This window comes from Myotis yumanensis, unplaced genomic scaffold (genome assembly GCF_028538775.1).
Source record: "Myotis yumanensis isolate MYYU_CA2020_CCGP unplaced genomic scaffold, mMyoYum1.0.hap1 SCAF_13, whole genome shotgun sequence".
Taxonomy (NCBI): domain Eukaryota; kingdom Metazoa; phylum Chordata; class Mammalia; order Chiroptera; family Vespertilionidae; genus Myotis; species Myotis yumanensis.
This window is the reverse complement of record NW_027223764.1, coordinates 11,978,908-12,006,260: the sequence shown is the minus strand read 5'-3', so window position 1 is coordinate 12,006,260 and position 27,353 is coordinate 11,978,908. Positions and strand designations below refer to the sequence as shown.

The 27,353-nt window shown below is 47.0% G+C and overlaps 1 protein-coding gene and 1 non-coding gene across 2 annotated transcripts in view; both read left to right on the top strand.

Moving 5' to 3' along the window:
- The window catches only part of RBM20 (RNA binding motif protein 20), a 176,042-nt gene that overhangs the window by 57,177 nt on the left and 91,512 nt on the right, over positions 1 to 27,353 (top strand). The gene's annotated exons all lie outside the window — the stretch shown is intronic.
- On the top strand, positions 2,026 to 2,132 carry LOC139022268 (U6 spliceosomal RNA). Its single transcript, XR_011473651.1, has one exon. It is a non-coding gene; the product is annotated as a U6 spliceosomal RNA (small nuclear RNA).

Sequence of the window (27,353 nt, the reverse complement as noted above, 5' to 3'; positions counted from 1 at the left end):
TTATGACTCGCTTTATGGCAACATCTGCTTTATTGCGGTGGCCTGGAACCAAACCTGCAATATCTCCGAGACATGTCTGTAAGAAAGTCTAGCCCCTACTCCCTGGTACCCATTCCTTTTATTCTGAATGGTGCATCGTATCGGCCTGGACCGTGGGCAGCATACTGTGTGCATCATTTAGCCAGAGCACTCATGGTTAGTGTCCTCTGATTGGGAGTTTGTCTTGTGAAAGGTTTGGGTCTAGTGCTCCTTTCATCCTTCCTAGCACTGATCCTTGGGAAATGATTTCTCTCTAAAATAACTTAGGTTTGTACAGATTCGAACACATGCACGTACCCCAGCTCTACGCCACTCCAGTGGGAAAGGCAGACTGCGGTTTCATGGTAGTTGTCTTTTTGATGAATGTCCCCATGTCCACCCACAGGGCCGTGACATTCCTGCCGCCCCACTTGATAATCTGAAAATCTCCCAAGCCAGATTGCCTTGCTATAGGCCTGCAACTCTAGAATGCCACATAGGTTCTGGGTTTCAGTCTCCTGGGCCCGCATTGGCCAGCATGTGGAGGCGACTATGGGCTTGAAACTGATAAGGCAGGGGGAGCGAGTGGGGTCATTCCGAGAGTGCCAGAGAAGATACGGTGCACCCGTGATAGGGCCTGCGAGCCGGGGCAGGGGTGTGTGAAGCGTGACGCAATTACATGGTCTTGTCTCAGCTTTCCCCTTTCATCTGCTCCCAGATGCATTGTGCTTTGTAGGGCTCCTCACCCTTTCTTTCTGAAATGCTCTCCCAAATGTGCCCAACTTTCTTCTCTGTTTTCCAGCCAAAGGTGACAAAAGGAAGCGCCCCTTTACTCCGCGGCGAGTAGCTCTCAATTGTTAGAAGTGTTCGCCCTCCCACCCAGGGGAAGGTTTTGCATTAGAATCTGTCCAATTCCTTTAAAGTTGTTTACTTCCTTTTACGTTGACAGCATGTGAAAGTCATGATCGGCTTTATGATCTGAAGGGTGTATCATTTGTTCAGCTTGCATTCTGGGAACCTTCTAGAAGAGCTGCTGTCAGGATTCAGGATCTAGTCCACTTGGCAGCCCTCAGCCTTCAAGGGTGAAATGCAGAGATCTCTAAGGGGAGAGTTCTGGATCTAGATTCCTGCCTTGGAATCAGCTCCCATCAATTAACTTACATGCTATGTGTCCAAGTTACTTGACCTCTCTGTACCTCAGTTTCTCCATCTGTAAAGTGGGAATAATAGTACTACAGGCCACGTATGGTTATTAGGAGGATTCAGTGAGTTACCATTAAAGTGCTTAAAATTTTACCTGGCAGTTAGTAAGCACCATATAAGTGTGTGTTCGATAAATACATCTTACTAATTGGAGATACTTTTGTTGGCTTACTACTCTGCTAACTGAAATTTTTGTTGTGATCATGGTAGATTCGAATGCAGTTGTGAGAAATAATACAGAGAGTTCCCCTCCATTTATCCAGTTTCCCCAATGACAACATTTTGCAAAACTGTAGTACAGTATGGCAACCAGGATATTCATATTGATTTCCCCAGTGTTACATGTGCTCATTTGCCTGTGTGTGCATTTAGCACATTTGTCTATGTGTGCATTTAGCACATTTGCCTGTGTGTGTGCATTTAGCACATTTGCCTGTGTGTGTGCATTTAGCACATTCACCTGTGTGTGTGTGCATTTAGCACATTTGCCTGTGTGTGTGCATTTAGCACATTTGCCTGTGTGTGTGCATTTAGCACATTGTCTGTGTGTGTGCATTTAGCACATTTGCCTGTGTGTGTGCATTTAGCACATTTGCCTGTGTGTGTGCATTTAGCACATTCACCTGTGTGTGTGTGCATTTAGCACATTTGCCTGTGTGTGTGCATTTAGCACATTGTCTGTGTGTGTGCATTTAGCACATTTGTCTGTGTGTGTGCATTTAGCACATTTGTCTGTGTGTGTGTGCAATTTTATTACGTGTAGGTTCACGTTTGCACCACCACAGTCAAGATGCTAACCAGTTCATGCTCGCCTCGGCAGCAGATATACTAAAATTGGAAAGATAAAGAGGAGATTAGCATGGCCCCTGCACAAGGTTGACACACAAATTCATGAAGCATTCCATATAAAAAAAGAAAAAAGATGCTAACCAGTTCTATCATCACAAGGATCCCTCCTGTTGCTCTTTTATAATTATACCCATATCTCTCCCTTTCCCAGGAACCCCTGGCAATGACTAATCTGTTCTCCATTTCTGAAATTTTTATCACTTAAAATATGTTCTGTAAATGGAATCATATAGTTTGCAACTTTTGAGATTAGCTTTATTCATTTAGCATAATTTCTTGGAGATGTTCCCAAGTTATTGAGTGTATCGTAGTTCATTGCTTTTTCTTGTTGAATAGTATTCCATGATATGTATGTACCACTGTTTGTTTAACCATTCACCTAATGAAGGACATCTAGGCTTTTCCTGATATTTGGTATTACACATGAAGCTGCTATGAACATGTGTGTACAGGTTTTTGTATGAACATGTTTTTTTTCTCTGAGATAAAGCCCAAGAGTGCGATTGTTGGGTTGTGTGGTAATTGCATGTTTAGGTTTACTACTGTAATGGGTATTACAATTTGTTATTTAAATTTGTACCTCCCAACAATAAATTTATGTTCAATTCTTTGACTTACAGTAAGTATTGTTTTAGTACTTGTTAAATAAATTTAAAGGGGCCACTGGCTTTTATAATGTATCCAGGACTGTGTTAAGAGGTTGGGGAAGGAAAGAGATTCAAGTGGCATGCTGATGGTCTTGGTCTTCAAGAATGTTTTATCTTGGGTCTGGGAATTGAGTAGTTGCAAATAAGAGCTGACATAGATGGTGTGCTGCCAGGTTATAGAAACTTGAAGAAGTCCAGTGGACAGCTGGGTGAGAGGTACAGGATGGGGAGAGAGTGGAGGTGTGTTTTTAAAATATATTTTTATTGATTTCAGAGAGGAAGGGAGAGGGAGGGAGAAAGATAGAAACATCAATGATGAGAGAATATCATTGATCGGTTGCCTCCTGCACGCCCCCTGCAGGGGATGGAGCCTGCAACTCAGGCATGTGCCTCGACCAGGAATTGAACTACAACCTCCTGGTTCATAGCTGGATGCTCAACCACTGAGCCACGCTGGCCGGGCGAGAGAATGGAGGTTTGAGAAAGGGTTGTCACTGTTGGTGCCATCAGTGCCTGAGATTGGGAATTTGTGGTCTTTTGTATTTGAGAAGAATTTGGAATTACTTGAATTTGAAGAAAAGCACCAATTTTGCATGGAGTATGTTGCAAAATTTGGGTCAAAGGTAGGGATCATTATAGAACCATAAATTCGTTCTTAGAGGTGTCCTTAACTTACAAGGACAGAACTGAAGCATGGCATTGCTGGAAAACCAGCTGGATTTATTTTTAAAGATTTTAAAAATATGTTTTTTAAAAATGATTTTAGAGAGAGGACAAGGGAGAGGGAGAGAGAAACATTGATGAGAGCAACATCCATCAGCTGCCTCCTGCATGCCCTCCTACTGGGAATCAAGCCTGCAAAATCTGGGTATGTGCCCTGACCAGAATCGAACTGGTGACCTCTCAGTGTATGGCAGCGGTTCTCAACCTGTGGGTCGCAACACTTTGGCGGTCGAACGACCCTTTCACAGGGGTCGCCTAAGACCATCCTGCATATCAGATATTTACATTACGATTCATAACAGCAGCAACATTACAGTTATGAAGTAGCAACGAAAATAATTTTATGGTTGGGTCACAACATGAGGAACTATATTTAAAGGGCCAGAAGGTTGAGAACCACTGGTGTATGGGATGACGCTCAATGATCTGAGCCACACAGACCTGGGCAAAACCAGCTGGATTTAATGCTTCACCACCGGGGGCGAAGAGTTAGTCTCTTGGCCACGTCACACTCTGGTTTCCCAGGTCCTAGCAGATGCTGCTGCTTCCTGTGCATTGGGGTCAGTTTAATGGAGCGCAGTGAAGGCTCACCTAGCGTGTTTGCAGCTGGAGCAGATACTTTTTCACAGTCCTATCCTCTGGATGACAAAATTATTTTCAGTAAACATCACGTAATGAGCATCATTATTTTCTTGATTTCCCCCAACAATGAAGGATTGAAAAAGAATACATTCGTTTTAAAGATACTACTTAAATGTGATAAAATATTTCATATCTGGATTAAAATTTGCGTTTACCAAACAAAATTGTTACATCTTGCAGTTCGCTGTTTTAAATTTGACCCACACACAAAATGCCCAAGGGGTCACAGGGTGACTGAATGGAAATAACTCAAGTTCTGTTTCTTCGTTTTACAATCACTGTGCTATCACTTAAAAGATTTTTTGTTTCAACATTGGAATATATAGTACTGCAAGGATTGGACACAGGGACCCTGTCCGAAGTGGAATCAAAATATTCTGACCTATTCCAAAGTTATTTTTGAAATCCGTAGAAGTCTCAGTTTGCATGTGTCAAAGCCAGGCGTGCCTCAAATTACCTCTCATGTCAACATAATATTTATCAAGTGATAGGCAATGCAATTAAGCGAATTTAAAGTTTACATGTATATTATCATTCAAACACAACAGTAACTGCAGGGATTGTATAGAACTGAAGCCAACGAAATACTTGTTTTCTAGGAGGAATAACTTCTGATATTGTTTAGAAGTGCTGGTGCTTGGTGAAAATGAAAAGACTTTCAGAGGTTTTATTCTGGTTTTACATTTTTGGAGACAAAGCCCTCCCTTCCTGCCGGCGCTGGTTTTGGGAGTTCCGCTGACTTGACTTTGAAGCCAGCCTTGCCTGTTTGGAGCCCTATGACTGAGCAAGTTATCCCACCATCTGTAGTCAGCGTCCTCATCTGCAAAACGGGAAGCTTTTGTTGGGTTAATAATATAATCTCCACAGAGGGCCTGGAGTTGGTTCTGGCGTGCAGAAGGGTCTTAAGAAATGTGAGTCGTGGCCCTGGCCAGTGTGGCTCAGTTGGTTGGAGCATCGTCCTGTGCACTTGAAGGGTCCTGGGTTTGATTCCCAGTTAGGGCACATGCCCAGGTTGCAGGTTTGATTCCTGGTCATGGCAAGTACTGGAGGCAACTGATATCTCTCTCTCTCTCTCTCTCTCTCTCTCTCTCTCTCTCTCATTTCCCTCTCTCACTCTCCCTCACCCTCTCCCTCTCTTCCTCTGTCTCTCAAATCATAAAAGACAACAACATATCCTCGAGTGAGGATTTAAAAGAAATGTGAGTTGTGTTCCGTTCTCCATCAGGAAGGAGTGGCTAGCCCTGGACCCTGAGAAGAGCTCAGGCTGACCGTTAGAGGTGCCTCCCTTTTCATCCTCTCTGACCTCCGTCAGGAGAAGCAGCAGTTCTGCTTAAGCAGCATGGCACTGAGTGACTATGTTGAACCCCAAGGGAAACTTGGACAAATTCCCCAGGTTCTGAGATGCGTCCGTCAGAATGCATCTCTTGGGTAAGGAAAAGGATTCTGGCCTCTCCTGGGCCAAGAGGGTGGGGATTTCAGGACAATGTGATCAGCTTGTCTGTCAGAGGCTGAACCTCGGGGACAAAAGTGATTGTCCTTTGCTTCAGAGAGAAGAGGTCCTGCAGCAGTTTCTCCCGATGGAAGAGGCTTGGTTGCCATCAAGACCTTCTGCAAGCCACTTTCCACTTTCTCTACCACCTCCTCATACTGATAATTGCCAAGGAATGTGGTCCAGGCCTTTTGCTGGCTTTTGCAAGCCTTTTATAGCAGCTTAGAAGGAATTCTTGGTATTCCTCTCATGTGTTAAAGATCAGGCTATTCTTATACGTAACCCAGATCATGTTAAACATGGAAACACGTTTAAATGACCCAGGGAGGCTCTAAGAAGACTACTTTATTTAGCTTTTTTTTTTTTTTGTCATTAAATGGACCTGTTGTACTTTAAAGGCACTAAAGAGAATTCTTAATTTTATACAGTTTGATCTGCCAAGTGATATGTTTCCTTTTCCTTTACTTTTAAGGGAGGTCTATTTAGTGACAATTATCGGAGGACATGAAGGAAGCACATCATTTGTTATTTAAAAAAAGAAAAGAAAACGAATTATAAAATTTATCCTAAGAGACTACTCAGGTTGTAAATAATCTCGGATATAGATTTTTGGATGTGAAATGGAGCTTAAGGTTTTATTCTTGAGTGTTTTGTATTTCTACCATACTAACTGCATAGCTAATTCATTTCAACTGGAAAGTACATCAGAAAACATATAACTTAATCAAGAATAAGTGGAAAAATATACTGGTTTTTAAAAACATTTTTCCTGGCCTTCTTCTCATCCTGCCAGTGTATTGCTTTAGAGAAACCTGAGCATTTTTAGAAGACATAGTGCATGGTCTCAAAGTCAAATATGGTAGGTCTGAAGCCTTCAAAACACAGAGTGAGCCCTCGGTAATCACATGGTTAAATGAGTGTATAGGCAGGGCCAGCTTCCCGAGGGTGACTGGGCAGTCATGCAGACCCCGCGCTCAGAGGGCCCGTGCTGGCTTCATGTTCTGTGGTCATCCTTTTGAAATTCTTTTTTTTTAAAAATATATTTTATTGATTTTTTACAGAGAGGAAGGGAGAGGGATAGAGAGTTGTGAAACATCAATGAGAGAGAAACACTGATCAGCTGCCTCCTGCACAGCCCCTATTGGGGATGTGCCCGCAACTGAAGTACATGCCCTTGGTCGGAATCGAACCTGGGACCCTTTAGTCCGCAGGCCGACGCTCTATCCACTGAGCCAAACCGGTCAGGGCTGAAATTCCTTTTTTTTAATCTTTATTGTTGAAAGTATTACATAGGTTCTCCCCCCCCCCCCCCCCCATTAACCTCTTCCAGCCGCTTGAAATTTTTAATATTTTTTGAACAAAGGGCTTCAGATTTTCACTTTGCACTGAGCTCCCCAAGCTACGTAGTTAGTTGGTCTTGTGTACTGGCTACCTGGTAATTCAGCTTCGACTAGTTTTGGGCTTTTGAGTTTCCAGATTTCGGACTAGACATTGATCAGCCTTTTTTTTTTTCTTTTCCATATGAACTTGTGAGGACCCTCCTAATGTATCTGTTATTTAGATACATTTCTTTTCAACTATTTTCAACTCTTGTTTCTCAAAATAGTGGCGATTGCAGGAGGCTGAGTTTCAGAAGGCGTTCACCTTTTCAGTTTTATAGGTCTGAATGTGCGTTTCTGCAGCGGGCAGGAATTATTTTTGTAATTGGGGGAGGGGGCACCATACAGATGTCGGAAAAGCTTCTTTTATTTGTTATAGCTTTCAAAAGAGGAGCAGCTCATTTTGATCCTGGCAGGTAGCCTTTCGGAGTTGCTGGGGTTCCCATTCCTGTGGGGCAGTCAGTTCCGATGGAGAAGTGGCTTGGAGTGAGCGTGGCTGAGGGTGGGTGGTACTATTTGTGGCAGAAACATTCAGTGAGTGTTTGTAAACTTGGGGGTAATCCGGGCCTGGCATTCAGCTTTACCCGAGGCACCGGCGGGAACTTATGTCATTTTAAGTCCGAGGCTACCAATTGTTGATTTCCTTTGTCCTTCTTGTTTGAAACGCTCCTCTCACTCTTCAGCAGCAGATCAGAAATGTGTGGCTTTTGGCCAAAGCTGCAGCTTGCCTTTGAACCAGGACAGGGCTGCCCTCCTTCTGATGCGGGGTCAAGTTCAGTGTGAGATAAACAGCTTTGGCCTCTAAACCCTTGCTGACATCTCACCCTGCCGTGCATTGTGGCGCCACTCAGGCCCTCCGGCTGCCTGTGAATGGGCCAGGATTTACATGCTGGGTCCAGAGTAAAAGGACCAGGAGGTGACCCTGCATTCTGGTGGGCACCTGCCTCCCAGAGGGCAACCCCACTGGGTTGGAGGACTGGACAACCTGGGCCCAGCCCCACTCCAGCCAGCTTCTGCTAGTCCCCCTGCTAAGGGGACTTTCTGCCCTGACGTGGGGTCAGGGGGATGGGAGGTCATCTCTTCTTTTTTCTGCCTGTGCCGTCTGTGGGCAGAAATGCTTTGACCAAAGGCCTTGGCACAAGGTGGATACCTTATCTCATGGACTCAAATATACTTTTCTGTTTGGCAGACACAGTCTTTTTTTTCTGCAATTCCCCAGCACATCTGTTAGTACATCTACTATGTTCTCTATAGTACTCTCTGTAAGTCATCCTCACCTTGGCTTCCGTATTCTGCATTGTCTCTTTCTTCTCCGTGCCTCCCTGCCTCAGTTTCCCCAGGCTGCCTCCTGTAATGTTCTTATTGTTCTGCCCATTGTCTCCCTCCTTGCTCGTCTTTTCTCTCTGCTCTTCAGGTCTTTCAAGGTGAGAACCACAAAAGATAAGCAGTTAGCATAGAGGCTGGACTAACAGGGCAGATGCACAGAAACAGATTTATATGTACACCCATGGGAAGAAGTCTGGACTCTTGGGTTCCGGGCCTGGCTGGGCCACAGTCCCGCCGTGTGGTCCAAGCAAGTGTCTGGCACAGAGTAAAAAGCCACCAGTGTTGGCTGGCATGATAGCTGTTGTAGGTTATTAGTTAACCTTTCTGGGCCTCAGTTTCCTTCCCTGTTCAACGAGGGACTGGGATGATACAGCAAGCCCTCTCCGCTCTCTTAGGCACAGCAAGATTAAATTGGATAATAACCCTGATTGGTGTAAATCCTAGGGAATGAGGATCAGGCCTTGAACCTCTCCGGGTCCCTGTGATAATTTGCACACTAACTGGGTGGAGCAGTTATTTAAAAGTTAGTACTGCCCTCTGAATGTTTATGACATCGATAAGGAATTTATTAAAAATCAATTAAATATATGCATTTCTTGCAAATTAAGGAATAAATGGACTAATACTGCTCAGCATTGTATAGTGATTTGGAAGAGCTTTCACATTCATGAATTTAATGCCAGTCTTCCAACCATTCCCTACAATGCCATTCCTAGATCTAATGCCAGTTCACCGAGGCGTAGGGAGGAGGTCATTTCTCCTGGTTGCCCAGCTACTGAGTGAGTGGCCAGTCAGGAACCAGAATCCTGTGCCAGTGTATTTTCCAACCCACTGAGGGCTGTCTCATTAGGCTGGTTAGGAGCCTAATACTTCCTTGTGTGAAAACTGATGATCTTTAGATACATTAACCCCTAGGAAATGCCTGTCCCAGGATCCCTGTTACAGGATCGTAACCCAGGAAGGAATACATGGAGGCCAGAGTGAGAATGACGCTTTCCCATCTACCGTGAGGACCTGGCTTGAGCAGGTCTGGCCTGAGGTTAGAGTCGTGGAGGTGCTCCCAATCCTGCAGATGGGATGGGGGAAGAGGAGCTTGAGACTTCTGCCAAGTCCACTGAGTAGACACTTAGGCCCTGGCACACTCAGGATTGAAGAAGAATAGGAGACCCTCTTAAGAGAGATAAAATGTTCCCTGATTCAAGAGGCTCATGACCTTGGGTCTTGTCCATGCCAGGCAGCTAGAAATGTAACCATATCTGCAGTCCTTGGAGGGCAATGAAAAGGATTTGTGAATGAGGAGTCCATGGCAGATGTCTCCAGTACCATGGCCGCAACAAGAAGGCTGGCCCAGCACAGTCCCTCTGGAGCAGTGCTTTGCGGTGCTTGTAGGCTTGCTGGGTTAGCCACCTGGCCACCCAGGCTCCTAGGAGCTGCCGGAGGGGCAAGACACAGAGGATCCCAGTAGCTGCCAACCTGAGACACCCCTAGAGGATCACATTACTTGAGAGCAGGAACTTTTGCCCCCAGGTTTGTTGAGGACCTGCCCATGAGAGCAACTGCTGGCCACTGTCAGAAGGAGCTGCTGCCCCCAAAGAGCAGGCACAGCCCCTGGGAGCTGTGGGTGGCCCATGGCCAATGGAGGCCACCAATGGGAGCAGCAGGTAGAGTGCCAGGCTGGGGAGTCCGTCCAGTGGTCCGCAACCCCATGGCATTCTAGAGGAGGGCCAACATGGTCCACCTGCCAACATACTTCTCAGTGAGGAGGAGGAGAATCATTTTCTATCAGATGACCTGGTTGGAGACCCAGCAGCTCAGGGTGGGGGTTCTAGCCTGTTTGAATCATCACCTTGTCTTCAGATACCTCATGGAGGGGTGGTTCAGAGAAAAAGGGTTACCCTGGTAGAGACTTACCCAGATGAATTTGACAAAATATCAATGATCCAGTTGTTTTTTCAATGTTTATGTTAATATTCATACTTCTTTTGATCCATCATCCTTTACTGATTAACTCTCAAATGGAAGTTAATGTTTCCTAGTTTAGCCTTCCATTAGCATACTGTGTACACCAGTTTTATGTAATTCATTCATCCACTCCTTCACCAGACATGGTCAAGTACCTTTGATGGGCCAGGACACTGTCAGCCTTGCTGTATTGTATTTTACTTATTTGTGTACATATCTTAGCTTCCACTCAACTAGGAGTTTTTATTAAGTCATGATAGATTTATGCTACAGCCACAAAATCCCAGTGGTTTAATACAATGAAAAAACATTTTTTTAATCTTCACCTGAGGAGTGAGGACATTTTTTTCCATTGATTTTTAGAGAGTGGAAGGGATGGGGGAGGGGAAGAGAGAGAGAGAGAGAGAGAGAGAGGGAGAGAGAGAGAGAGAGAGAGAGAGAGAGATTGATTTATTGGTTGCCTCCTGCTCTTGCTCCACCAGGGCTGGAGATTGAACCTGCAACTGAGGTACGTGCCCTTGACCAGGAATCGATCCAGAGACCCTTTGGTCCGTGGTTTGACACTCAAAACTACTGAGCCAAACCAGCCAGGGCACGATAAAAATTTATTTCTCACTTATTCACTCATCCTACATGGGTTGATGGGGCAAACATCAAAGGGGCTGCTCCATGCAGTCCCTCCGGGACCCAGGATGACAGAGGCTTGGCCACCTCATAGCAGCACTACCCGGAACACAGGCTTATTGGTCACTGAGAAGGAAAAGAATACCGAAAGGTCTCATACCAGCAATTAAGTACTTCTGCTCGGGGGTGGCATCACAGCTACTCACAGTCCCTTGGCCAAAACGGATCACACAGGCCCACCAACTACAAGAAGGCCCGGAAGTGCAATCCCCCTTGAGCCAGAAGACGAACAGGACAAGGGCGAACACTAAAAGGCCCGATGCAAGTTTTCATTATGTTCTGGGCTCTCTCACTGACTTGAAGCAAAGTTGTCTCTGGAAGGCTCACGTTCTTCATTTGTAAAGTGATGGGATGTAAGCGATGAAGAATGGAGTATATATTGCTAATTGCCCAGCTTGGAAAAAACTAGTACTAAGTAGCTTAGGCATCCTTATGTGAAGGTGCCTTTTTCTTTTCCTGGTAATGGAGAGGTGGGTGGTTAGGGATGGAGACAGCCCTCTGAGCAGGTCCCAGATTCTTTGACCCCAGGCAAGGTTTGCCCTCATTTCCTACAGTGACAAAGCTAGGATTCTCACCTCGCCCCCCCTCCCCCCTCCTCCCATGCCTGAGCTCTAGGGAGCCTGGCTTCTCTTGCTCTGTGGGCCTGGGTGAAGACAGTCATAATTGAGCTGCAGCCAACATAATTTAAAAATGCTCTGTTTACCTTTATGCACTCAACCACCATTGAAAGGAAAGGTTTGGGATTGGGGCAATCTGGTTGTTTCGATAACACCAGCTGTAGATTATGTCCCAACTTAAGAATGACGAGCACAAGAGTGGTCAGGAGTTCCAAAGGCATTTGAGGAACCAAATATTTGTTGAATAAATGACTGGAGTGCGGAGGAAAATAGGAATTTACAGCTGTGCCTGCTATCCTTCCTGTGATTGTGTCTTTAAACAGCTGTTGACTGAGTTTTCTTCCTTATGTGTTTGGATTCTGTAGAAGGAAAGGTTGGGTGGGTGACCCACGTTGTGTTTATCGTGCCTGTTTATCCGGTGCTGGTCACCTGCCCCAGCGTGTCCATCTTTAATTGCATATCTGAGGACAGAGCTGTGGGATGCCTGCTCCATTCCCTTTACCCAGCTCCTTGCACAGTGCAAAACAAGGTGGCTTTTAATGACGAAGTTGGTGAAGGTGGTCTACAGGAACAGTCTTCATAGTTAGTTCACGACACCCTCATACTTTCCTGTTCTTTTAAAGTACTGGGGTGGGGGGGGGGGCATCTTGTCTTTTTCCTTCATGTCTCATAAACATTCTACTGCCCTGTCTTGCCTTTCATCTCCCTCCAGCAAAATTCTATCAGTGCGAATTTCATTTTGTTCTTAGGTGGTATCTGGAGGGAATGTTAAGGAATGTGAGGGGGTTACATTAGTTTTTGGATGGTGGGCCCCGCACCACCTTCACATACACAGATGGGTGAGATGGGTGTCCCCAGGCCATGTCATTGGGCGACATTGGGCAGTAATTTCAGCTCTTGTTCATTTCTGATCTGTTGTGGATTGTGTTGTCTGTGGTCTAGTGTGCCCGTCACACTTTCGCATCCTTCTTCCTCTGGTTGTGGTTCCTTCGGGGATACTCCTCACCCGTTCCTCCTGGTCCTAGTGGGGCTGTCAATCATGGAATCAGGAAAACGGACTTCTTCACTCACTGGAGAGGGCGGGTAACCGAAGTACTGGCCCCACTCACTGAGGGAGAAGCACCCTTGTCACATCACTCCAATCAGTGTTTCTCCCAGAAAAGAAGAGAAGCAGTTCCTTGGCACTAGGGCTTCTCCCAGGGAGGATGTGTCTCTGGGCTTCAGGCCGCCCTCTTGTCTGTCATGTGGTGATAGCCTTTGACACTGAAGAGAAACCGAGGCAAGCAGAATGGGGCAGGCAGTGTGACCTTTTAAAATGCAAGTCGAGTAATTTTCCTTCTCTGCCTGAAACCCTCCAGAGCCTCGGCCACGATCCTCAGAATAGAACCAGAGGTCTTGCCTGGTTGGCTCTCCATGGCCTTTACTTTCACTCTTGGTCTCTCCCTGACACTGTCCCTTCCGGGTATCTGGCTCCTCAGGTGTCCCAGGGCCTTTGCTCTTGCTCTTCAGAGCCCTCTCCTCCCAGAGGCTTGCAGAGTCCCCTTCGTTGCTTCCTGCAGGCACCCCGCTCAATGATCACTTTGCCAGAGGCCTTCCCTGGCCCCGGTCCCAGCGGCAGCCTCAGGCCTCCATCCCTTTCTGCCTCTTTTTCCCTTTTCAATTGTCCTCTTAGCCCTTGTCATTGCCTGATACATTGATCTGTCTGTTTTTCTGTCTTCCTGTCCTGGAATATCATTTCCCCGAGAAGAGAGACTTTGCTTTGTTCCCTGTGGAATGAATCTCTGGCACCCAGAGCCATGTCCGGCATAGACAGGCCCCTCACCTATTGGCTGAGTGTGTAGGAATGTCCAACCTGGGCTCTCTCTGCTGAGGGCCGAGCCTGCTGTTGGAACCGGGGCTGCCTTCCCACGGTCAGCCTGGTGGGCAGCATGAGTGCTTGCTCCTGTGAAGGCTCAGCCAGGACAGGCGAGGTGAGCGAGTGTGTGCCATCCCCCCAGCAGTAACTCCGGGCTGCTCAGACCAGGCCTTTTCATTGACCAAAGGGCACATCGGCGGCGAGCTGCTCAGCAGCCTCCTCATTGGTGTCAACTTCACAAGCAACCTGCGGTTTTGCTTGTGTAAGCGTCTCTCTCATGAAACATCTTAATGTAGCCGAGTATTTGGAATTCCCTGCACCTGCTCGTTTTACCAAGCTATAAAACGAAGGCCTAAAAATAGGTGCGATATGCAGATTAAGGCAATTTACTGCAGAGCTCCCTGCCCCTTTCACCTGCAGCCCAGTGTGCGATGCAGGAGCTCAGAGCAGCCTCACTCTGTCTCTTCTTCAGTTGTGGAGGGGGAGGCTCCCCTGCGGGGAACTTGTCCCCACCCCAACTCTGCCTGCCCCCTTTTCTCTCTTTGGCTAATTTTTTTTTTTTGGGGGGGCTGTAGTTTGGGAATAAAGTTAATTATATTAGAAATGACTGTTATTTTTGATGACTGCGACATCCTGGCTTTTAGCTGCTATCAGTATTTATTTATATTGTCAAGCCAGAGGATGCGAAATGGTTAATAGAAAGACATATTTCAAACATAATAGCAGGCATTTAAAAAAATTAAATTTTAGTCACACAAGTACTATGTAAATACATTCTGCTTTAAAATATTAAGACATTACATACAAAGTTAAAGTCTATTTTCCCCATCACTGTCAATCTCAGATTCTGTCCCAGAATCAACCACTGTTTATCAGTTCGCATCCTTCCCTCATGTCCGGGGAACGTGGAGCTCAGGGTGATGGTACCAGTTCCACTGTGAGTAATGCTGACAGAGTAGCTGTCGGGCCAGGCGTGCACCAGGGCTACGCAGCGTAATCCTCCCAGCAACCCTGTGGTTGGTAACAGCTAAGTCACATACTGTAAAATTCACCCCTGTAATGGGTACAATTCGGTGGTTTATTGTACATTCACAGAGTTGGACACCCGTCACCACCGTCTGACCCCGGGACAGGCTCAGACCCTCAAAAAAGCCGCAGATGCATTGGTAGCCACTCCCGTTCCTGCGTGTGCAACACCCACGCCCGCAGGTGGCCACCTGCTCAGGTTGAAACTGCGCAGAGCTGGGAGCTGAGCGCCAAAGCAGCTTCACAGCCGTTGGCCATGTCTCTGTGGAAGGACGGAGCCTGAACGTGTCCCGCAGGCCTGTCTTTTCACTCGCTGCTGCGCAGGGGTGACGAATCAGGACTCCTTCGTCCTGTTTCGGGAGTGGGGATGGGCAGTCATTGAGTCACATTCTTTCTGGAATCTTGGGCTTCTCCGCCCACATAGTGCCTTGTAACTTGTAATGCCCAGCACTGTCCCTGCAGCCACCGGTGTGCTGGGTCATAGTGTGGCCCGGCTGACGGTCTGCGCTTCTGCAGGGTGCATGGAGAGGGTGCATTCTTTCTTTGTAGCCAAAGCAGGTATGTTTGCTGCTTGTGAATCATCTGTGGAGTGAGAATCCTGGGCAAGGAAGACACGGTCACATTTTACCAAAAAGCATTTATTAAGCACCTACTGCGGGTGCACCTGGTTTACCATGATGGGTGCCTTTCCTCCCCCCAGGAATTTAACCTCTAGCACATCCAGAATCCGTCTTCAAGAAGCTTGAAGTGTAGGTTGGAGAATCACCTGTGAACCATCGCATTACTGCAGGGGGGACTGTGATAAACAGTTACCGAGCTGCTAATAAGTGACAGGCACGCCTTGTGAGCTTGGGCAGTCACCGCCCTTTCCCTTCGCCCGGCGAGTAATCATTCTTCCCCCGTTTAATTCACGGGATGCCTTGAGAATAAATGAGCCTGGGAGGGTGCCAGTTCCGAATGTGCTAGTTGCTCTAACATTTTGGGGTCAGCGATCCCTTTAAGGAGCTGATGAAAGCTTTGGACTTGCACCTCAGAAAAATTACTCCGGAGTGCACACCCACGTGATTTTGCAAACAATTTCAGTTTCATGCTTTTTGTGGACATCCTGAAACTCATCCGGGAATCTCTGCGGGGCTGTAGGTTCATCACACCTATTTCAGAATTTATCCCCTCCAGGGTGTTGAAAAATTTCCAGATGGTGATTCACATGACTATTATTAAGAATACTGTTTTTTCAGTTATTTCTGTGTTAAAAAAAAACTTTCTTTATTAAAAGAAAATAATTTACTAAGAGTATCTTATGACTAGGTATTAGTTAGATTCTTGAACAGCAAGCATAAAGCAAAAAGCAAGGTATTCTGATTGACCAGGTTTTTCTTCCGTTCTGCGTAGGTGACTAAAATAAAATAGCAAACAATGGAACAGGAGCACGCTTTAAACAACAACAAACAAAGCGCAGAAGTCTGGCTTGTCAGCGTGACATCTTGCTGGGCTGTGACTTTGGGGACGGCAGAGTCCACAGAGCTGTTTAGGGGGGACAGTGTTAAACCTACTGCTCTTGTAAAAGTGTTTCTATGGCACACGCGGGGGCGGTGTGTGTGTGGAGGGGAGGCACCGCCGGAGACGGAGACGAGGAGCCGGGATTGACAGGCACAGCTTGGCCTCCACGCTGAGGGGGAATCTGCTGCGTGTGCAGCCTCCTTCCTGCCCCTCCCCGGGCTGGCAGGCGGCGGTGCCATGGCTGACACCAGCCCTGACTGGGGGCAGATGTGCCATTGGCCGCCCCATCTGCCGCCTCCCGCCCGAGCCCTTTCTCTGCGCACCCCCCTCGCCGCGCGCCTGACGCAGCCCTTGGTGGAATGTCCTGTCCTGGGAGGCATGACATCACTGCCCTCCAGGCTTCTGCTCCGAGGGCCGGTGTAACTGACCATGAAAGGGCTGAGGTTTGGGTTTCAGGGCCGCTGGGGTGTCTGTGTCGCAGGTGGCCCGTCTCAGAGTGGAATGGGAAGGTCACAGTTCCACCCAGCATCTGGACAGCCTAGTATTTTTTTTCCCACTAAAGCACTTTTGGAGACCTCCCCTTCCCCTCTGATGGCATGGGCTGCTGTTCAGAGCCCAGCACGGAGCGAGGCCCTCTCGTCACCTGTCTGCAGGTCTCAGGGTGGCAGGCCCAGCAGCTGGTGGCTGGGCCACTGAGTGCCCAGGTGAGAGTTTCACTGATGCTGCAGCCGGTGATGAACTCCAGGTCCCCACCCGCTGGATGTGGACCATAGGCAAGTGCTGGACTCTTAGCGACTCAGCCTCCTTGTTGCCGAGGTGGGCATGACCACACCTGCTTCCTTCGTTTATGTGGGGATTAAATGACAATGCAGAGGGACTACAAGTGCTGGGGTCCAATCCCAGCGGGTCCAGGGGTCCCCAAAGGTGTGGACGGAGTCGGCGAAGAAGGAATGACACGAAGACAGCCTTCAGTTGATCAGCAGCCTAGTCAGGACCTATAGCCAGGATTTCCAGCCAAAGTTCTGGTCGGAGCTCTGGTTAGGAACTGATGAGGTTCTGATGTTTATTGTCTTGTTACATCCATATTTATACCAGCCGATTTTAATCCTGTCAATTTCTATTACAAAGGTTAGGGCGTTTCTTATCTCCATTCCAGGGAGTAAAGATTATGTAGCTTAACTACCTGCCTGGCACTTAATTAAGGGGTTGTATCCCCTCCCTAACCTCAGGGAAAGATCCCCACCTGGGGAAACAACCTTTCTCGGAGAGGTGACCTTGGTTAAAACACATGGCGCTAAAGAGAGCAAACATATTAAGAACAATATGCTATATATGCCAGGTCCCTTGAAACATATGCTGTGCAGATGTTTCTTTCCTGCAGCGACTGTGTCAAGCAGCAAGGATGGACCGGTTCCCGGCATACAAGTACGGGGGTCCCCGAGACCACCCTCACAATATAATTGGTTAGAAAGACGTACCGAACTTACTGTGAGTCGTCATAGTCACTGTTACTTTGAAAGGATGAGAATAGAGTCATCCCAAGGGAAGAGGCACACAGAGCGCTCCATGCCAGGAGCTTCCCATGGTCCTCCCCCCGTGGGATCAGGCCAAGCTCCCTCTCTCGGCAACAATGGAGGACAGTGCACACTGAGTATTCCCACCCAGGGAAGCTCACCTTGGGCTCCAGAGGTTTCACTGGGGCTCGGTCAGGTAGACGTGGTTGAGTGCCCGCATAGCCGACCTCAGGCTCCAGCCTCTCAGGAGGTTATGCTAATACCACACGGTCCAGAGCTACCACCATATACCACCTTATTAGACTGTCTATGTGGCCCAAGGCCCCCAGGTAAATGGACACTCTAATCGGGCAGGACAGTCCAAGGGCCTGGAGGCCACCTCCCGGAGGCAAGGGCTAGGCAAAGGCCAGACCTCTCCCTGGTGAGCTCTGTTCTTTTTTTAAAAAAATATTTATTAGTGTTACTATTACTCCCAGGGAATTGGACTTTTCTTTTTAAGAAATATACTTTATTGATGTTTTACAGAGAGGAAGGGAGAGAGATAGAGAGTTAGAAACATCGATGAGAGAGAAACATTGATCAGCTGCCTCCTGCACACCCCCTACTGGGGATGTGCCCGCAACCAAGGTACATGCCCTTGACTGGAATCAAACCCGGGGCCCTTCAGTCCGCAGGCCGATGCTCTATCCACTGAGCCAAACTGGTAAGGGCAGCTCCGTTCTTTACTGCGCACAGACAGGGCCTGAGTGATGGACAAGCTTCAGGGAATTGCTATCAGCTCTCGTTTTTATGCCCCAGGTCAAGGTGAGGGGGGTGGCTTTGACTTTTTTTTCTTTCTTTCTTCTTCTTTTTAAAAAATCTTTATTGCTGAAAATATTACAGATGTCCACCTCTTTTTTCTCTACCTCTTCTCTTTATGTCTGTGGTCTTGGGAGGGTGTCACTCACCTTGCCTATTTGAAGTTGTATCAGGGTTTGTTTTGCCACATAATAATGCCTCTCGTTCACGTGGTGCTTTAAGCCTGCCGGGCTCACCTGTGCTTGTCTGAACCTCACAACAACACGCTGAAGGTGGGAGACAGGTGTCATTCTCCCAATCTTACAGGTGAGGCAGTGACGTCAGAGGGGGCTTGCCGGGTCACCAGGTCTCAGGACTGAGCGTAGGGATAAAGGCAGCAGTTCCTGGTATCTTTCGCCTCCGTCAGCTGACCCCCTGAGCCTGCTGCTCTGGTTTATGTGCACGGCCTTGAACTGGATAGGCCTGGGTTCAGATCTGCTCCTGTCCCTCCGAGGCTGCGTGATTGTGGGCAGGTTCCATCACTGTTCCCCTGTCCAATAGGATTGCTGTCTGAGTCACATGACATCACGCATGTGGAACACAGGCTCATGATGCTGGTGGCTGGTGTGGGATATTAGCGCTGAGGGTGACACATATTCACAGTTTCTAATTCTGCTGCAACAAGAGCAATAATGACTTGTTAAGCATTTTGCTAAGTGTGTAATCAATTCAGAATGAGAAGATACCTTGAATACAGAGAAGGCCATTTGTGCTCTAATCATTCATCCTTTTTAGGTAATTGCCAAGCCTGGCCGGTGTGGCTCAGTGGTTGAGCATCAATCCCTTGTTAAATTCCTGGTCAAGGCACGCGCCTGGGCTGCTGGCTTGATCCCTGGTAGGGGGGGATGCAAGAGGCAGCCGACAGATTGATGTTTCTCTCTCTCAATTGATGTTTCTTTCTCTGTCTCTCCCTCTCCCTTCCTCTGACTCTAAAAATTGATGAAAAAATCTTAAAAATAAAATACAGCAAGAGGGAAGCTGGTAAGGCTCCCACATGCCGTCTGCACCATTGACAGTGCCCTTGGGGACATCGAGTTTTTGACTCTTTGTTTGAGATCACTCTTAGGACCTCTGTCCACTCTTCTAGCTTCAGAGCTGGTTCACGGTGTCTTAATTCTGTCCATATCTGCCCCACTCAGACATTTTTTTAGGGCGGAATGAGTGACACCTCCCCTCCTCCCCCCCACCCCCTCCCATCCTTTGCCCCTTGCTGGGGATGCTCCCTGTGTAGGGATGAGGTGAGACCACGAAGCACAGAGCCAGGTGTATGGCTGAGACAATTGTCGATGTGGCTTCCAAATGCCTTCCCAGGGGAGTGACTTTTGGAGGAGGCTGCCCCTGGATAAATGATCCCTGGATACACAGAGGAGGCAGGCAGCGTGATTCGTGGTTACTATGAATAGAGTTGCCCAGGCAGGGCTAGCTCCTTGGTGTGCGCGCCTTGATTAAGGTCAGGGCATATCAGGGGTGCAACCTCTTTTATGACCTCTGGGGATGTCGTCTGTGGTTTCTGTTTAGCCTGAGACATACTGGCTTTGCTCTGGCCGCCCATTTCCCACACTTTGGTGACTCAGCACTTTCTGGCTGCCTTTGACATGCCTGTGACTTTGCAGAATGCCCAAGAACTACCCGCTCGGCTCCTTTGACCCTCACTTTAGAGATTATCACCTCTAACGCAAGGTAATGGACATATGTTATCCCCAGCAATCTGGTTTGCTCTTAGGGAGCACTTTCTCAAAAGAATGGTCTCGCCTGTGAGTGACCAGCTAATCAGCTTGTGTGAGTGTGTTGCTTAACCGGGCTTGTCTTTGTCTTGATGTTTTCAGTTTACCTGGGAACCTCTGCTAAACCATTCACCAGAGTCATTCCTTCTCTTTTTTGTTAACAATAAAATCAACCCCTCCTTCTGTTAAACGAGGAGGTCATTTTCATTGTTCACTGAGGGTCTACATTCTGTCTTGAATCACTGATCGTCGGGCAGAAACTTGAAAGAAGCATGCTTATTCAACAATATTTTCTTGACCGATTTGGTTGTTATAATGTCACCGAGTGTGATGAGAGGGCCTCGCTTGTGCCCTGCGGGAATGACTCCAGGAGCAAGTGTGAGAAATGGGTTTGTACTTCCTTTGCTACTGATCCACTCTCAGGATGCTGAGTCAAAGGATGTTGATATCATGGGAGAGAAAAAAGAAATGGAGACAAGACCTGGACAAGGAAAATTAGGGTCACCAATATTGCCTTGTCAGCATAGAAATGAACTCATGAGTTGGCTTCTGGAGCTCCTGCTCATTTGTGGCTTTTAAGTTGTTTACTTTCAGATATAGTTTTGAGGATTCGTTGAACTGCAGGTATTATTGGAAATGAATTTCTCTGTTCAGTCTCTTCCCCCCATTAACACTAGATTTGTATCTGCTTCTGATTTCATGTTTGGGCCTAACTTATTAAATCCTGGGGGTGAACTCATTGTCTACTATAAGCCAAGATGTTAAAATTTTGGGATAGACCCTATATAAAAATACCCTCATATTCCCATTTCAAGAAGGTCCTTAACATACCTAGACCACAGTCCAATCCACTGAGATGAATAATTTTAATATATTTTTTAAAAAGAATAGTTTATTGATTTTGAAAGAGGGAGGGGAAAAGAGAGCTAGAGAGAAAGAGAGGCATCGATGTTAGAGGGAAACATTGTTTGGCTGCCTCCTGCATGCCAGGGATAGAGCCTGAAACCCAGGCATGTGCCGATCCTGCAACCTCCTGGTGCATAAATGTTGCCCAACCCACTGAGCAACACCGGCCAGGGCAGCCGATCCTAATTTTAATGGTGGATATTATTTGTAAAATAGGGTTGCTGAGAGGATGGGGTGAGGTTGTGCATGTGCCTGGTACACCACCGTGTGCTTTTGGTTTGATTGAATAGAATTCCACTGTGTGAATGCCTGTCATTTATTTGCCCAGTCCCTATGGGTCGAGGTTGCTGCTAATAATTTGCCGTTTCTGATAGTGCTGCGTGAACATCCTTGCTCACGCATATTTGAGCGTGTGTGAATCCATGGGAAAGATATATTTTTATTAGCAGGATGGCTGTATGTCTTTTTTTTTCTTTTTAATACTAATACCATCCAGTGTATGAGAGTGCCCCATCAGTCGGCCATCAGCTCTAGGTTTTATGCCTCCTCAACACATGCCACTGCCCATAGTATTCAGGACACTGTCCTACATACAAAAGGCAGGTAAGCAAAGATGCTAATGGACACGCAGCTTCTCAGGAGTTTGGGGTACTGGCCCAGGATGGCCGGTTTCATGGCTCGAGCCTTCAGCCCAAGGGGTGGAAGGCTAAGGAATTTAACCACAGCTTAGGCTAGGAAGAAACACTGTTCCCCACCCTTTGTCCTGACAGCACATTATCCGGGCAAAGCTGACCCTTCCCTGTGCCAGCCGGTCTGCCTCGGAGAGCACAAACGCATCTGCACAGAACATTCACACTTTCAGGCCCGGAGAGGGTGAAACTCAATCTTCTGGCAGCAAATCCGAAATAACATGCACTTGGGATTGTAAAGTCACAACTTTGCAACCAGAGAGCTTGGGAAGAAGTTGCTTAAAGCAAGAAAATCATAATGTGGTATTTACCAAAATTAAAGAGGTGGAAGCCCATGCTCTGTCACGTGCTTACTTGTCTACCAGGCTCTTTGCCTGAAATATACCCGTTTGCCCTGAATTCCACTACTTGCTCCCTTCCCCCAAGCACACACTGTATGTGTTTGTCAGCACATTTGCAGCTCTATAGAACAAGATATTCTGTTTTATTTTTTGCTTTACATTTCACATTTTTGGATTAGATCATGCAACAATAATGCTATTTATATTTGCTGTTTCTTGGGAGAGCAAGTTTAAACACGTATCTTTATCTAAAAAAAAACACAAAAAAAGGGAAAATCCACCCTAGACGACAGAAACAGAAAGGGAAGGGACGTGGTGGTTGCAAGTGTCCATGCTGCTGGGAGCACAGGCCCCAACAGCAGCATGGGAGGCTGTGTGCTGGAATCTGGGCCTGTTGAGATCCAGCACCATCTCATAGGGGAATTGTCTTTCCCTTTTCGTAAGTTTTTTACTGAAGTATAACTCACCTATAGAAATAATAAGTGAACAGGTCGGTGAATTTTCGTGCTGTGAATATATCCTAAAAGCCTAACCCCAGATCAAAACACAGAACCCTCCCTTCTTCCCCAAGGTCATTAGAATGTTTACCGTTCGTACCATGGGTTAGCTTGCCTGATTTTGGATTTCACACACTTGGAATTACACGGTGTGTTCTCCTTTGAGACTTTCATTTGCTCAGTGTTATGTTTGTGCAGTTCTGCCATGCTATAGCAAAGAATGGTGCTTTGTTAATCTTCACTGCTGTATAGTATTCCATTAAATGAAAAAGAATATATCACTCTATCTGTTTTATTGTTCATGGATATTTAAGTTATTTTAGTGTCTCTTACAAATAATGCAGTCAGGAACATTTTTATGCAAATCTTTTGGAAAACATATATACATATTTCTGTTGGCGAAGAATTGCTGGATCATTGGATTGACTTACCAGGGGCCAGATCCCACTTATCAGTAGATTCTCTGTGGTCATTCATGCATGCATTCATTCATTCATTCATTCATGTGCCAGGCACCATGCAAGACATAGCCAGGGATATGGTAACTAGCAGAAACAGATGTTGCATCTGCTCTTGGGCGACGTTCATTGAGCAAACACCTAGATGAGGTGGTGTAATTGCAGGTAAGTGTTAAAAAGGAACAAAGCAGGGTTTCAGGAGAAAGTCTGACTGGAAGTGGATCTGGACCTGAGAGGGAGTGGTGTCAGGGAGGCTTCCCTGAGGAAGAGGCACAAGCTGAGGTCTGAAGGATGCAGAAGAGTCAGCCAGGGGATGGAGCGGGAAGAGCTTTCTGTGCAGTACAAGAGAGCACGTGCGTAGACCTGAAGGTGCCACGGGGGCCAGGACTAGGGGAGGGGCGAGTGGTGAGGCCGAGATTGGGGAGGGGGTTGCAGGCCTTTGTGTTTTTCCTGAAGCACGGAGAAGACATGGAGGTGTTTCAGAATGCGGTCCCGTGCCCCTGTGGGAGCCGTGAGGACCCCTCCTCCCCCTTTATTCTTCTGCTTGTTCATTCTCCTTGGAAACAAGCTGAGGATGGGCCGGCAGTGCTGAGTGCAAGAGGGAAAGCTCTCAGAAGGGACCGTCAGTCAGTGGACGACCCCTCTCGGGCCAGTCTCCTCTGGACTGGGCCTTGGCTAATGGCCATTTTAGGTCTTTGTGGGTTTTGTGTGTGACCCTGTGGGCAAAATCAAGACATCTTCTGTGATTCTTCTCTCTCTCACATGCCCTGTTGGTTTCTGTGTGTGGTTTATTTTGGCAGCTTCCCAATAAAAGAGGCAACCGACTCCCCACCTCAAACCCTCGTTGCACCGGAAAAGCTCTTTATAGATCTCCCCTTAATAAATGCCTTCAATTTTACCTGGCCCACAGCCAGCACCTGCAGCACTTCTGCCAAAGCGAGGCCCCAGCATTCCTAGAGTTGACCTTCTGCCTTCCTTCATGGTGTCCCCCGTGCATAGAAGGAACCCTCGTTTATCCATTAATCCGTTATTCAAGTCCCAGGTTAGCTCACCTCCACAGGAAGCCTTCCCTGATTACCCCCACTTGCTTTTAGTTGCCTGTGTCCTATTTCTAATATCTACTGTTGTTCCTGGGGATGGAAGCAAGGTGGGAACATTTCTTTGGATGGTGGGTCACTGAATTTCCTAGAGAAGGTTTTGAAAAAAATCTATTTAATATTTTAACATAAATTGATTTTTGATTCATGAAATGCGACATCTGTTTCTGCTAGTTACCATAGACCTGTAATAGAGCCTGTAGGAATTAAAGCCAGACGGATGCTCTTGTCTAGTGATTCTCAGTGGGGTGGATGGGTTTCATGTGTGGGGGATACTTGGAAATGAAGATGGAGAGTGTAGGATATGAAAAGGTGCTCATAGGAAAATTCAAATTACATCCATATATGAGATACTTCTACACACCCACCACAATTACTAAAAATTTTAAAGACTGAAAATACCAAGTGTTGGTAAGGCTGTGGAGAAATTGGAACCATCATTCACTGTTGGTGGGAATGTAAAATGGTACAGCCACTTTGGAAAACAGTCGGCAGTTCCTCCAGAAGTTTCACAAAGATCACCATATGGCCCAGCAATTCCACTCCTAGGTGTATATCCCAAGAGAAATGAAAACATCTGTCTGCACAAAGACTCGGACATGAGTGCTCATAGCAGCATTATTTATAATAGGCCCACAGTGGAAACAGTTCAAACGTACATCAGCTGATGAATGTGTGAACTCAAGGTAGTCTATTCATACAATGGAATATTACTTGGCTGTGAAAAGGAATGAAGGTCTCATACATGTTACTGGAACCCTCATACTCTGCTTGTGGTAAACTAAAATGGTACATCCATTTTGGGACACAGGCAATGTCTACTAAAGTTAAGTATATGTCTCCCCTATGACCATACCCCTCTACTGCTGGTTGTATATCATGAGCAGTGAGTACATGCATGCACAAAGGCATGTGCGAGAATGTTCATAGCAACTTTATTTATAATAGTTATGAACTGGAAGCAACTCCGGTTGTTTCCATCAACTGGCAAATGGATAAAGTAATTGTCCCATATTTATACAATGGAATAACACTCAGAAATTTAATAGAAGTGCTGACACATTCAGCATGAATGAATATCACAGATATGTTGAGTGAAAGAAGCCAGACACCAGAGATATAATTCCACAATATGAAGTTCAAAAATTAGGCAAAACTAATACTGGATATCTGACATGTTTACCTTGTGAAGGAGGAAGGTATTTGAGGTTCTAGAAATATTGTATATATCCTGATTGAGGTAGTAGTTAGATGGGTGTATGTGTATGTGTATGTGTATGTATATGTTAACAAGACTAATGCCCTTTATTGTACATTTATTATTTCACAATATAAATGAATTAAAATTATTTTATTTAATTAAAAACATTTAAATTATTTAAAATTAGTTTAAAATATATATATTTCTAGCCCTGGCCAGTGTGGCTGAGTTGGTTGAGCATTGTCCCATGCATCACGGGGTCAGCATTTTGATTCCCAGTCAGGGCACATGCCTGGGTTGCAGGTTCAAAGGGGGAATGCAGGAGGCAGCCAATCGATGTTTCTCTCTCCTTCCCTCTTTCTTCCTTTCTCTGAAATCAATAAAAACATTTTAAAAAATTTCCCCCCTAAAATTTAATGAAATTAAAAAATTTAAATCATTCTTAAACTTGCCTTGGTTTTCAAACACTTGGTAAGCTCCTTGAGTCAGAGACTCCGGTTTATTCATATCTTGGGGTAACTCCCAAACAGATAGAAGGCCCAGCTCCTCAGCTGGGCTTTTTGTTCAGCTTGACAGCAATCTTATGGGGGCCAGGGAGCTTGCCTAGTTTCAGCAGGGCCAATGCAATCGTCTGGTCTTCTCCCAAAGGAAATTCAGTAAATGGTGCCACGGGTTCTTCAGTCACAGCGTCCCCAAAGGGAATCTGGCTGAGGAGCTCTGTGAGACATGGGCAGTCCCATGTGTCTGTCATTGCTCATGGGGACACACAGACCTGTGATGCGAGCCGTGACCGGTGGCACCGAATGGGAAGAGCCCATTAAGCTGCAGAATTAGTAGGCGGTGTTTGAGATGTTCCATAATGTCTCAGAATCCTTTAGGGGGTTGACCCGTAACTGAAAAAGGTGTGGGGAGGTGTCAGTGTCTTTCCAGGAGGTAACTGCTGCAGGTGGCATCTCTGGCTAGACAGGGGAAATCAGATGACATCCTTCTGAATGTTGAGTGTGGCCTGGGCTCGTGAGGACCAGGGGGGAGCCCACACCTGTCCGAGTTATGCTGCGTCTACCTGGCTGCTTTAGTCCGGCTGTGGGCTCTTGAAATCTTGCCTTGTTTGTGGGAAGCGTTTTGACCATGAAAACTGCAAGAATTTGTGCAGTGGGAGGGTGTTTGTTAACAAACATTTCCCGGGTGCCTTCTCTGTGCCAGCATCTGCCGGGCACTGCCCTAGACATGGGGCGTCGGCAGTGAACAGGGCAGACACCATCCCCGACCTCATGATGCTGCGCTCCCCCAGACGCCTCGCAGAGCAGGGTTGTTCTGTTGGGCTGCCTGACATCACAGACAATCTTACATCGGGGAGAAGTGCTTATGTGGAGGCACAAGGAAGAAGGAAAGTAGGGAAGAAAGAACACCTTCTAGACAGAACTGGATGTGAGGGCTGATCTGGTGGAGGCCGAGCGGAGCTTGAGGGAGCTGCAGCATCAGTTTGAATCCCAGCCTGGGCCTTCCTGCGGGGATAGCTTTGGGCAACTTGATCTGTAAAACTTAGCTCTGTAAAATGTAAAATAATCGCCAACAGCAGGCTTGTTGCAAAGACAACTGCGACGGGGTAGGCCCAGCCCCTGGCCTGGGCGCGGTGGCCGTCTTGGCCATGGAGCTCTGAGGCTTCCCAGACACCCCACGCAGCGGCGAGAAAGCCTTCGCCAGCGGCCCCGCCTGCTCTGCTCGCAGCCCCAGCTGTGCCGTCTCCCTCCTGCTCCTGCCCCAGCGCCCAGACCTGCTTCAGCCTCCCTGATCCTCAGCAATGCAGACTTGTCTGGGAACTCGGATGCTCTGGCAGCTTGGCATTTCTGGCCAACTGCTGAGCTGAGACAGGTTCCTCGTCAAGGCCAAGGCCAAGGCCAAGCCAGGGAACCTGGTCGGAGGCCCCAGGGCCGCTCACCCCAGAGCCCTAGAAAGAAGGCTGTTGAGGATTTTGTAAAAATCTGTGGCTTGGGTGTGTGTTTGATGGCTTTGACTGTGGTTTGGGGTGGAGCAATGTTGACCTTGGTAGGTTAGGATGCTTCTGTTTCTGATGGGTTGTGTAGGGTAGGTCCCTAGGCTTGTGTGGTGGAAAGAAAGCTATTTTTTTTTTTTTTTTTTTGAGGTTGGGTGTTTTTGAACCAGCCAAAC